At 37.7% G+C, this 13,765-nt stretch overlaps 1 protein-coding gene across 2 annotated transcripts in view; it reads right to left on the reverse strand.

Moving 5' to 3' along the window:
• Window positions 1–13,765, reverse strand: part of SPTBN1 (spectrin beta, non-erythrocytic 1) — a 202,584-nt gene that overhangs the window by 187,950 nt on the left and 869 nt on the right. The window contains exon 1 of one of the 2 annotated variants that reach the window (XM_019662091.1): window positions 13,650–13,713. The exons of the other annotated variant lie outside the window; for it this stretch is intronic. The gene's annotated coding sequence lies outside the window, so the exon portion shown is untranslated. Of the gene's footprint in view, window positions 1–13,649; window positions 13,714–13,765 lie in introns of those variants that run through there. 2 annotated transcript variants of the gene reach the window in all.

Raw genomic sequence — 13,765 nt, forward strand, 5'->3', positions numbered from 1 at the left:
AACAACAACAACAACAACAAAAAAACAGGGAATGTGTATAAGAAGACCAAGGCAAAAATATAATTTTAAAAGTTTTGGAATCATAGGCTCAATCAAGAAATTTTCCAACATGTCAATAATACCATAGAGAATTCATTTGCCATCTAATTAGAAGATCCATACATCTAAAGAAGCTAAGTATCTCCGCGTTTTTCACAAAATGTTTTTTCATGTTTTAAAAACAAAATGTACTTTACATATTACAAAGACATACCTAAAAAAATAACCTCACCTCTATTGACCATAGGGCTAATAATCATAAACTATAATCTCTGTATAAGGCGCTTACATAAAACCAGAAATACTGTTTTTATACAAGGAGACACCGTCTGATATACATGTTCAGATATCAAGTGACAAAGCAAAATTCAGACTTATAAATCTGAAGACAGCAATATAAAGAAAGCCACTTATGGGTACTCTAAAAAGCTATAAAATTATTGCAATGTCTAAGTCCAAATTTCTAATGGATTTTGTTATAGGATAATTAAGATATCTGTTAATATCACCTTTTAAGAAATTCTTAATAGGAACTTGGTTTGTATTTATGCTTCTCAAGATAAAGTTCATTCACTGTGTTCACATTACATTTAACATCTAAATCATCTGTTCTTACTTCCACTAATGCAAATACTACATTTTTAAAAATTTCATCTTCATAGCACCCAAATTAATAAATTGTTCGGATTATCCTCGCAGGCAGCCCCGACCTCCACCTAGCATGCCCATGACTGTCGGTCGGCCCTGAATGCTCATGTCACCACCAGGTTAAAACCTGTATAGGACCCCTCCTAAAGACTGGACCCCCTTCCACTCTGTTTTTACCATCCTGACTTAAAAAATTAAATCCCATCTATTTTTTAAAAATTGAAAGACCACAGTTAGAAAATAAATCAAGTACTACAGACAAACTGCTGATAAATCTAATAAATAATATAATAAATAGCAAGTCAAAAGGTGAAGAATAAAAAAATAATGAATGCCTTTTACTCTGCTTCTACAATGTTTTAGTGTTCAAATGTCAGTAATTCATATCCAAATGACTATCAGACATATATATATCAAATATAGGCCTTTTTTTTTCTTAACCTTCAGGGCCCCAGCTTTTAGTCAAACCACAAAGACGGCGTATTTTGTAGTGAGTGGGGTGGGTGGGGTAGGGGAACCTCCATGTGAAGCTTGAGATAACGCATTACTAGCTAGTCCAGGTAAAACCATGCAAAATAAAGAGGCTGCACGGAAGTATTTTCCTACAGCGAGTCCCAAGATTCTTTAAGACTGTTGGAACAAAAAGATAAATAAACCTGAACAAGTTCAAAGAAACCTTGCTAAACTAAAGAGGAAAGCAACACTCTCTGCTGCTTGGTCATACATTTGGAGGTGCAACTTTGCTCAAGTGAAATGACAAGTTTCAAGATATTTTGTTAAACTACAGCTATTTAAAGGCAGGCCAAGGCTGCTTTAGTGCTTGTCACACAGCTTGCTCCCAATCTCTTGGCAGTTCTCCAACACATTCCAACTTTTTATGCACAGCCTTGCTGGAATCACATCCCAGTTATCGCTAAAGACACACTAAGTAAGATGTTGCCACATTACATAACCAGCCTGTCATTTATTCCCATCAGGTCACTTCACACAAGGCCTGGCTTAAAAAAAAAAAAAAAATCAAACCAACATCTGTGTGAATGCAACTTAGCCCAAATGATCCACATTAGTCCCCCAAAACAAGTACTGCTTTGGGGGACTGCTCAAACTAGGGGAATCGCTTTGCCTTACTGTCCAAAGAAAGGTTGAAGACTCACCCCCTAAAGAAAGTTAACTGATATGGAGGGCAAAAAAGCAAGATAAAATCTTTAAAAAGGGACACCCTGACTGCAGATGCCAAACTCAAGTCATAGCCCCATTGCCTACACTTTGAAGCAGACTATTCATCAGGTACACTTTAAAAGATAATCTTAGTATTTAATGAATCCCATTACCTCCGTGAAAGGAACAATTTTACATAGCAATACATCCTCTAAGCCAATGTTCTAACTGTTAATACTTGGAAAAAAAAAAAAGTCCTCTTCAAAAACAAACTGGAATGGGTAACCACATGCTGCTACATTCCATTCTTGCTAAAAAAACATATTTAATTAGTACATTTGATCCTCATGCTCTGCACAGCTGCACAACATTCCAGTGATAGGCCAGCTATCGATATGCTCTTTACATTAAATATCTACTTACTTTAAAAGTTGAGAGGACTAAGAAGCAGTTCTCAAGTATGACCCGCTAAAGATATATTTTTTTTAGTTCATGTGAACAAGTTTTCTTGAACAAGGGTGTAACCCAATAGAAATAATACCGTAATAAAGAATAAAATATTCATGTGAACATACACTGACAAAATAATTCTTCAGAGATGGAAAAAATATATACTGGAGGTGCTAAAAATATGTATACAAGTGGACACTGTGGTCAACATTACTCAAACAGCAGTTCCCCGTAATCAGAAGTGTCTGGATGCTGATGGTAACCACTTTGAACACTTCTTGTAACCACAGAAGTCAAACGTGACTTGTATTCATCTTTTGTTATTGGTATATATTGAGTATTACAACTTTAATAGCATTTTTCCTTCCTTAAAATGTGTATATGTTTTTTTTAGCACCCTCCGTATATACATATATATAAAAATTCAACTGACAGACAAGAATAGTCTTCCTCAGGAACAACACAATAAATTAGCCTGCTCTCTAATTAAATTTTCACCCTTTATAAATCAAACGAGATTTTTAGAACTAGGATGAAAGCTGGTGTTCATGTCAGGAACATATACTTCAAAAGCAAAATAAGCCTTTCAAAATGACAAATCATCCTTATTATCAGGGAAACTCAGTAATTCCTTTAGCAGTGGGTGTTGATTTAAAAACAAGCAAACAGACAAACAGAAAAACCTACCTTTAAAACAAAGGATAAAACACAAGGTGTGCACTGGTTTCTTTCCTGCTCAAATGGCACACAAATGTCTCTGCTCCAGGACTGTGGTGCGACCTCGACGCCACCCCAGGAGATAAGCTGGATATTTAAGGACAGCTGGCAGCACAGGGTTGTCAACCTTGCTGTGAGAAGAACCAGACCCCTCTCAGAGAAGTCACCTGACTGATGCTTCTGACCACCACTCACCTCCTAAAATAGTGACAGGTGTGCTCATCCAGTCAGAGGTCCGGATAAGGCCACATTCCAGGCCCCTGCTCTCCCCTAACCTGGGGCACCGGGACCAGTCTGGGCACTGTCTCAGCTGGAGGCCTCCTCAGGGCGAGGCCTGACCTCTGCGGCTGCCTGGCCGTTAAGTGGAGAGCCCTACTCCAGGTTTCGAACAGCCCAGTCCCATTAACCATCAAGCATTTCCCAGGATGGGTTTTAGCCACCCTCAAAGGGAATGTTTCCCATGATGTTGGGAGTTTCTGAAGAATCCCTTGTTTGGAGACAGGAAGTGCAGCTGAGCTCCATCATCCAGCACTGCTCCGCCCATCACCCAGCCCATCACCCAGCCCAGCTCAGATTTTCCCACTAAAATATGAAATGAGCTACCACTGGCCTTCAGTGTTTAAACCAGGGAAGATCATTCGCCACTTTCGCTCAGGGCCCACCACCCCAAACAAGGCTAATAACAACCACAAAGTACCCTCTGGAAATTGCTGCAAAGGGCTTTCTTTTCTCTTTCAACACAAAGGTATTTCTCCCTCTTCCCCTCAGCACATGAAGACACCACTTTAGCACCTTCCTCAGAGAGAGGCCAAATACTAGAATTAAGGCAACAAAGAAGTACCATCAAGTCACCTCCATCCATCTGATGTCTCAGGGCTTAAAGAACGGATTTGCATAATCAAATATGTATGTATATTGCTTTTTACCCCCTTGAAACAGATCCTAGATCCAAAGACAGAATTTTAAAGAATTCAGTTAATACAAAGAACCTAAGAAAGCTGAGCTCTGGTGTATGCTTTCAACAGTTATAACCAAACCCAGTCTAGTAAAATTTATTACATTTAAAACCAAGATTATAACAACCATATCCATTGCATTTGCGACATGTTATGGGGTAACTATTTCAAAGACTCTCTGAAATCTGAAGACAAAAGTAAAATCAGATGTTGTCCAAGCATATGGAGATGTCTCTCAAGAGAATTAAGACAACTCTGATGGGGAATTCCTTTCAAAACAAAACAGAAAACACACATTATCTAATGAGAGCTTAAATTCTGGTATTTTTCCACTGTAAAAAGCTTTTTTTCAAAGAACAGAAGTATTTACAATAAATAAATTTTGGGTTCTGTTTCTTCACAATTTTTCTTTAACAGTCCCACCATTAAAAACAGCTCAGGGCAACAGGCAGTATTTGTTCCATAGCTTTAAATATGACCAGTAGTAAGATTTTGTTTTGCCATGATTCAGGTATAAACTGGAAGAGTGATAAACATCAAGTGATTATGTAGACTGTCAAAACTTCTTTATATCTTCAACCTAAGATTTGAGAATTGGTTTATTTGTAAAATGAACAAATATACGTAGAGGGAAAAAGGTTTAAAGGATAAACACCAAAATTGTTAACTGCAAGTTTATAGGGTCACTGAATTCACCTAGTGATTTTAATTTTCTTCTTTGTGTTTGTTTTTATTTTCCATATGGCCTACAATAAATATTTATTATTTTCGTAATAAACAAGAAAATATTATTCAAAAATTAAAATTTTTTGTTATGATGACTTATGCTAATTTATACCTTTATGAAAGTATATAGTCTTCAGAAACCATTCAGATTAAAATTATACACTCTGTATATATAAGCAGATTATCAAATATACAGGAATTCCAAATAGGTAAAAAAAAAAGGATATATTATCTTTTAAGACCATTGTTCTCACTATAAAAGCACTCCTACACTACAGGTTAAAAAATACAATGGAAAACGTTTAAGCATTACAGAAAATATAAATAAGCATTGTTTTAGGGAAAAATCTAGGTTTTTCCTTCCCTTTTAAATAAATAAGATGAAAAAGGTCCCCCCCCTCAGTGGCCGTAAACCGCAATAAGAACGTGAATTATCCTACCCCAAAGACGTGGTACAGCTGGTGAAGAACATTCCAGAAAAACATGCATTCCTTGACCGTTTAGATTTGTCCTTGAGGCAAACACGCTAGGACAAAAACTATCCCTGAAACAGCCACCCTAGAGCGTTGGGTGGGAACAACGAGAACTCCATCCAGAGCCAAAGGCAGCAGCCATAGAAGCTGATCTCCTGGAGAATGTTTCAGGGGCTCCCCTGGGGCCCCGTTCCTACATCTTTTCCCACACTCCATGGAAGTAATGAAATGGCAAGGCCCTAACACAATGCACATTTAAATGAAGAATGGAAAAATCTGTTTTAAATTTCAGGGTGCTCTACACCTTCCGTGTTAATACTGATTTTCTGAAAGTTATGGTAGAAAAAAATGTGAACAGCAGAAGGTATATTTAGCTGATTAATCATTTTATTTCATTCTTAACCAGCTAAAATGAGGTGTATTATGGTAAATGTTAGATTTTTTTTTATAAAAAGCATGACAATGTTTATTACCAAGCATTTACAAAAATGTGGAAAATATGGAAAGATGAAATTAGAACTTTTCCACAGTTCCCATCACCCAGAAGATAGCCTCCTCTGGTAGGCTAATGAGCTTCTTAAGCACAAATGCATGTAATGACACAAATTAAACACTGAACATACACACTTAAAAAAATAAATACTATATTTATATATCATTCTAAATGTCATCCTAGTTCATCTGTTGGGTAAAAATCTATAGTTATGTTCTAATACAGATTTTACTGCCTAACTAATGGCTTAGAATTTATATGTTAAAAATCAGAACAAGCAGGGAACTCTACATTCTAGAACAGAGATGTCAAATGGTTCTTAAAATCATTCAGGTGATTTTAGAAAAAACAACAGTTTATAGAGTTTCCTGAGAATGGAATTATGACACCTATAAATAAGGGTCAATTTTAAAGCAACTTGAAACTGTAACATCTTACTTTCATATCTCAAAGCACATTTCATCCTGAAACCCTCTTCAATCAACCGTTTAAAGTGCATGGCAGAAAACATACCAAATGCCTAGGAATAAATTAGTTCATTTTTATAAGCTAAATTTTACAAAGTGCCAATACAGTGTGGGCTTGGACCACAAAACAGAAAAGTATTATTTTCTCCCAAACATTTCTGCCACCAGCTAAGGCCATAACTCATTCCTGGGATTCACCTTCAAAATATTATCTCTATAATATTCCCCACTTAAAAGGCCTTAAAATAGCCTTTTGCCTCTGCATGATGGAAATTAATCACGCACCTCTCTCTTTCTCACCAATGTAATAGAGATATATAGATAAGGTAGTATAGATATATGCATCATATATGTATATGTAAACATCACATATGACATTACATAATTTCCTTTCATACAAAAAAGGAAGGATATCATTAAAATTTGTTTAGCCTACAATATTCTCAAATGCTGAGAAACCATTAATCAGAAGTAATCTAAATCGGGGGTCATTTTTATTTTAAATTTTCACTTAGAATTTTATCTACATTTCTGACCAATGAGCTCCAGCAGCAGTCTGGGCTTCCACGAGTGAGAACAATCATGTCACAGAATTCCTTTCACTCCTCTCTCCGAGCAAGTCAGAAGTTTGGAAATACTCAAGTCCTGGTCTTCCCCACTTTTTAAGCTGGCCCAGGTGAGTGTCGAGAGTCAGGTTAGCATTCCATTACATCTGAATGCTCTACTTCTCTCTCAGACCTACATCCTTAAAGATGCTGTTACTCATTTTACCACTGCTCTTAGATAAGTTCAGACAAGGACAGATGTGACAATCCTTTGGAATTTTAAACTATTCTTTAACAATGACCTAATACTGGCCAGATTTTCTTTTTTCTTTCTTCCTTTTTAAATATTAAAATAAAGTGTTGATGGCTTTTTTATTATAAAAAAAATGGTCTTCATGGTAGTCTATTATATTATTTACTGTATACTCTTCTCTATGCGTGAAATATTTCAAAACTCAAAATGAGAAACATTAAGTCATAGAAATTTCCTTTCCTACAAGAAAGGAAATCACCCATCAACCCACCAACCAAAGCAAACCATTAACATTTTAATGTATTTCCTTCCAGTCTTTTATTTCATGTGACAAAACTAGAGTTATACCTTGTTATACAGATTATTTCCACTGAATATTATATTGTTAGCATTTTCCATTTCAGTAATATTCTTCCAAACCATTATTTTAAGCACTACATTGAATTCCATTCTATGCCTTACCATAATTTATCTGATTATGCCCCTTTTTCTTTTTCACTATTATTATTGCTAAGGAAACCCTTATTTAAAAACTACTGCTATTGTTTTTAATTCTTTAGGTTATAGAGCTACAAGTGGGAATTTCAGTCCAAAAGGTATAAACATTTAAGATTTCTCTTATATATATAACCTAACCAAGCTAAGTTTGTATTAATCCAGCAAGTGCTGCAGAGCTCTCATCTCATAGCATCTCAGAGAGCATTCTCTACCTACCAATTTAAGTGGAAAAATAATCCAATTGTGTTGTGTTTCATATTGCTGGTGAGTTTTAACAATTTAATATAGTTACTGGCCTCCCTGATTTCTTCTTTTATAAACTTCCTGTTCCTAGCCTTTCCCCACATACTAGGGTTTTAGTGTTTTCTTGTTTGTTAAAAATAAATATTAATCAGGGTTGCCTTTCCTATTACTGTATTTTGACATAACAAATAGGGATAAGTTTAATATAGACTGAACTCTGCATTATTTAACTGAATGATTGGTATTATTTACTGGAATGTATCTTTCCTGAACAAATCAAATTACTTATTTGGAAAAAAGCATAAAATTTAGGCAAAGCAAAAATGCCACATTTTATGGTAATTAAAGTATACTCTGATGGGCACTGGAGTATACCTCACTTAGCTTTAATGATCCTTTTTGATACTGTCATAACCACCACCATTTTACAGATGAAGATACTGAAGCACACAGAGAAGTCAATGCAGTTTGCCAGAGGTCACGTAGCCAGTGCCTGGAGTGACCCAGCTGTGCAATTCCAGGGCCTAAAGCTCAGGACCCCTGCATCCAGTAGCCTCCCATCAGCCACACTGGCCCAGGCCTCTCGTACTTCAACTTCTCAAACCCCGTCTCCACTAAGGATTCTGCTGGAACCTCAAACAACATCTTTAAAGACAAACTGATTCTCTTCTCAACCAAATATGTTTTAACCCCCACTATAATTTCACCTAAGTTTTTCATTTAATAAATTTAGATCTGAGACTAATTAAAGGCTTACAGAAGTCACACCTCTGGTCAGTAAAAGGTCTTTTGTGTTCACGTATAGAGTATAACCTATATAGTAGAGTATACAGTCCTTGGATTCAGGAACTAATTCTTATTCACCTTTAAGCCAACCCACACCATCATCGCCCTAACCCAACTTCATGTCCTGTCAAGGGAAGGTATTCAGTAATTATTTACTAAATCAAAACAAACACGCAAAAGATGCTGCAAAGTAATCTTAAAGTAGCAGAAAGGGGAAAACATTAGTATAAATGCTTCTTGGTAAAAAGAACTATAATTATATTAACTTTCAGGAATAGAAACCCGAACTGACAAACAGGCTCCAGTAAGTGGCCTTGTAGCCTATGTTAATCAATATACAAATATATAAATTCCACATACTCCATACATCTAAAATCAATATATAAATTCTATTGGTAATACAGCCTTTTAAAAAATAAAAGCATAAGCTGTTTGACATAAAAATGTTAATACAGTTTTTGCAAAACATTTCAAAAGGGGTCAGTGGCTCATATAGCTTAGGCAGTAAAGAGAAAGTAATGGAATTGTTATCAGCTGAACACGGAGAGGCCTAGCACTGTATACTGCTGTCTCACAACTGTATTAGTATTATTTCAATTTTATTGATGAGGAAACTGTGGTTCCAAGAGACCAAGCCTAGAACCTGGCTATGACCACATAGCTAGTACACAATAACATTAGGATTTGAGCCCAGATTTGTTTGACTTCAAAATCCGTCCTGTTTCCAAACTAAGGAAAAATTTTCTGCAATAACAAAATCATCTTCACAAACCTGAAAAAACAAAAACTGATTATGACGCTACTGAAATCATGAATGACTATTCATCAAAAGAAACCACAAAGAGTTTCTTTAAAACACACACACACACACAAACTGGGGGGGGTAATTTTTGCAACACTTATAATCCACAAAGGATTAATATGCAATCTACATAAAGAACTCCTACAAATAAATAAGGAAAAACATCTAAAAGATAAATGGCAAAAGATGGAACAGGAACTTCACAAAGAATGAACCCAAATGGCCAATAATATAGGTATTTAACCTCAATAATCAAGGAAATTGCAAATAAAAAGCACAACGAGATAACATTTCACAAACATCACCCGGACATTTTCAAGTTTACTACTGGCAAGGTTGTGCAACAATAGTAACACTTATATACTACTAGTGAGAATATAATCTGTATAATCCCTTTGGAAAAAGTTTAGTGTTATCAAGTCAGGTTGATGATGCACATACCCTATGATCCAGCAAATTTCATTCCAGAGAAAGAGAAACAGACAGTGTGTGTGTGTGTGTGTGTGTGTGTGTGTGTGTGTGTGTGTCTATCTCCATCTATGTACTAAGTTACATAGAGAAGAACCATTCATAGCAGCATTTTTATAGTAGCAAATAATTGGAATCAAACCATATCACCACATAAAGAAGGAATAAATAAGTCATAGTGGAATACCACACAGCAGTGAAAATGAATGCACTACAGCAACAAAATGAATGAATCTCAGGAATATAATGTTAATCTAAGAGTGTAAATCACAGAAAAATACATAAAGCATAATTTCATTTATATAAAGTTCACAAACATGCAAAATTACGTAAGAATTCTAAAAAGTACAACCCATAAAGAAGAACAGGGAATGAGAAGCACAAAATTCAGGACAGTAGTTGCTGCAGATGACAGAGGGGCACACAGGGGACTCTGAACAGATGATAAGGTTCTTCTTCCTGAACTAGGTACTGGCTGTCTGCGTGTCTGCTGCTTTGTGATTCTTTAACATATCTTTTATGGGCATTATTTTGTATGTACAAATTACCTGTTTAAAAAAAAAAACTTTAAGAATGGACCAGAAGGGCAGGATGTTGAATATAATAGAGGAAATAGCTGATGACAGAGAACAAGATGCCAGAGGAAAGCAGAGGGGGACCCTGGACTTCCGGGACTCCAGCTCTGCAGTCTCAAAGCCATGCCTTTTGGGGAAGGAGAGGGAAATTAGTTATTTTTAACTTTAGAAAAGAACTGAAAAAAATTGATTAATCTAAATAAAGTATAATAAATAGGAGTATTCCACCAAAATATTAAAGAACTTCATAAAGGTTTTCTGTATTAAATAATTTACAGAGTGCCTCACTTTCTTCAACACCACTTAGTGATACAAGGGAAAAAAATGTGTTGATACTCGTTCAAAAGACAAGACAAAAGTGAGATATGAGAAGGAACTTTCTGATAGGGAGGCCCCTTAGCTGAAGGAGTAGAGCAGTTTCTCAATTTAATGTGCATACAAATCACTTAGGGGTTTTGTTAAAATGCAAATTAGGATTGGACAGATCTGGGTTGGGGCCTCTAAGAAATCTGAGTTATAACCAACTCCCAGGAAATCCTGATGTTCATTGTCCATGAACCTCATTATGACAGCAAGGCACATTATGAAAATGCCTTCATCAGTAATGTTTAAAAGTAGAAGTTTGGGTGTATCTAATTGGGATAGTTTAATTTTACTCACCAAGGTAGAGACTGATTTTATTCCTACACTATATGAACTTGGATACAGGACAAATGTTATCAGAAAAATCAAGAGTACTAAACTAGATCTTTTGCAAAGAAAAGGTGCTTCAAGAAACAGCAAAGACTGAAAACTTACAAGAGAAATCCATAAGACGTTTTACTCACCTCCACAGGTCTACAAAAGTAACTTTCCAGCCACGGTATTAGTCTTTCCCTAGGGAAGAATGGTTTACGTTCCCAATAGTCTCACAGGAAAAAACCCGGACTACCATAAGGAAATCCACAGGACATTAATTAAAGCCTGACTATAATGCAGATGTTGGTCAGTGCCCAACGTAATGGAAGGAGCATCCCATCACCACATGTAAAAAATATATATTGGGCTTTAAAATTCTAAGAATATGCTCTTAAAATGAAACGCGTATTTCAACAAAACCACATGGAATAATTTCCACTCATCATGTCTATGTTTGTTTACTAGTAGTAAAATCCTTCCATCTCAAAATAGTATTTCCACATGTAAAGTCATAGTTTCATACAGCAAGACAAAATAACCACTCCAACAAACTCTTCCAACGAAACCGCCAATGTCAAGTCTCTGCTAAGGATGTGTCACAAGTAGAGAGTGAGGTCTTCTCACTTGACTGTTCTCACCAAAGAGATCCTCCTCAGAAACCCTGCACAACAGGAGACAACCCAGTGACCACCGTTTCTTCAGTGCCCCAATATTTCTCATTCTTTCAGATGAAGGTTTCGGTCAGTCCAGGGAGAAAGTTACAAAGAGCTTAACCTAACAGAATTCTGCACCTGGTATGTAAGTCAGAACAGCTAAACCTCCTGTGACATCAACACAGGATATTTCCTTACAACACAGTAAATCCAAAATACCTGGATAATCATGGGAACAATACTCCCAAACATCTTTGTGCAACACGATTTTATACAACCAGACAACGATGAAGCCGCAATCCAAAAAGTTCTATATTTTAATGGCCCTCTTTTAAAAGAAACTCAAAATAATGCCGGTAAACCACACAATCTGCATTCAGTTCTATTCTGCAAAGCCATGTGAAATCAAATGCCACCAACTTGGATTCATGAGAGATTTAAAAAATAAAAGTAGACACACCCTTGCTTTGAAATAATGACCTTCTCTTCCAGTTAGCATACTGAAATTTCCTTTTTCACTTATACATTTTAGAAGAATCTGGGGTGACATTTGAAATGTACCCCATTTGCCATCTCACAATGAATAAATGAATTGTAGAAGTGGCATTTAGAAAGGAAATTCGCTGTGTATTAGCCCAGACTAAACAGATGAAAACACTGGCAACCATCTCCTTCTGACCAGATACCAGCCACAGAGGCCTTGGTGGGCTGTCCTTCTCAACTCCCTCCCCAACCACATCTGCAAAAAATATGTATAAAAATACATATAAACAAACACAAATGAAGTCAATTACCATCATAAATCCCATTAGTCATGACTAACTTGGCTATCTAAATCAATAAAAATCTGAATACTAATACATTCACTTACCTAATAATCCCTAATAAAGCACCCAAATATGTAATTTGATTTACAGAAAAAGCAAACGATGAAAGCAATGCCAGTACAGGTTAATCATTTACTACACATCAAAAAATACATTAAGTTCCTTTTTAAAAAACCTACTGAACGTTAGTATTTTTAGAAATGTCTCAGGGACACACGAACTAAAACAGTAACCGTTTTATTTCAAAAAATGGTTTTCTGTAGGAAAAATTTATATTCTTATTATTGACCAAACACAGAGGTACCGTAATAGTTATGATGCTCCAATAAATATCAACTTTTCATATATGAAGAAATCGATAGATAGTTGGGTTGTGGTTACAAATTACGGGTGATCCACAAAAAAACGCTGCGACTCCCAATACTGACTGCACCAGTGCCTCCGCACACCGCTGGGCCGCGCGTCCTCCCTGCAGCCCCTCCCTACAGCTCAGGTCCCTTAGTCCGAGATCAGATTCCGATCCGCAGAGGCAGGCCGGCTCCCTCTGCCCGCATTAGCGCTGCAGGGCGCCCCTTCATCTGAGTACAGCCCAAAAGGCAGGGCGAGAGGGGGTCACCCCAAAAAGAAGAGTCCCCCCTCACAGCTGACACCACATCCTCCTGACACCACAGCCCGCTGAAACAGCAAGACAAGGTGGGGAGATGGTGTTCCCAGCCTCGGCCAAGGGCAGCCCCGGGCCTGGGTGGGGCCGGGTGGGGGCCGCAGGCGCCGAGTGGCCGTGCCAAGCCCCGCCAGTGAGAACCCGGGGAGGCTGCGATACTGCTGCATTGTGCTGCATCACGGCGAGGGCACCGTGAGCCATCCATCTTGCCAAAAAAACACATCCCCGCCCAAACAAACCCACCGAATCCATTTTCTCCTCCTCGGCAGCGCCCTACACTTGCCTTCTCCTCACTTACTATGTGGCCTGGCTTTTGATTGGAAAAATAATGGACACGGTTTGTGTACGGATCCCCGCAACACTTCACCTCCCCATTTGATGGCAGGCACTTGGCATCTTTCCTATCACAAAAACAAAGGGAAGGCTCCCCTCAAAAAGAGGGCCGCAGGCGTGGTGGAAGGGGTGGTAAGAAGAGGGGCTTCCAGCCCACCACCCCAAAGTCAGGCTAGGAGGGTCTCCGCGCTGGTACAAACCTGTTGAAGAGAGGGTGGCAGGAGCTGAAGGGCGGGCGCAGCGGCGACTCCGCGCCCGCAGGCGGCTCACGCCCAGCCCTGGGAGAGTGGGGACAGCAGGGGGGCGGGGGTGGGGA

This window comes from Hipposideros armiger, unplaced genomic scaffold (assembly GCF_001890085.2).
Source record: "Hipposideros armiger isolate ML-2016 unplaced genomic scaffold, ASM189008v1 scaffold_366, whole genome shotgun sequence".
Taxonomy (NCBI): domain Eukaryota; kingdom Metazoa; phylum Chordata; class Mammalia; order Chiroptera; family Hipposideridae; genus Hipposideros; species Hipposideros armiger.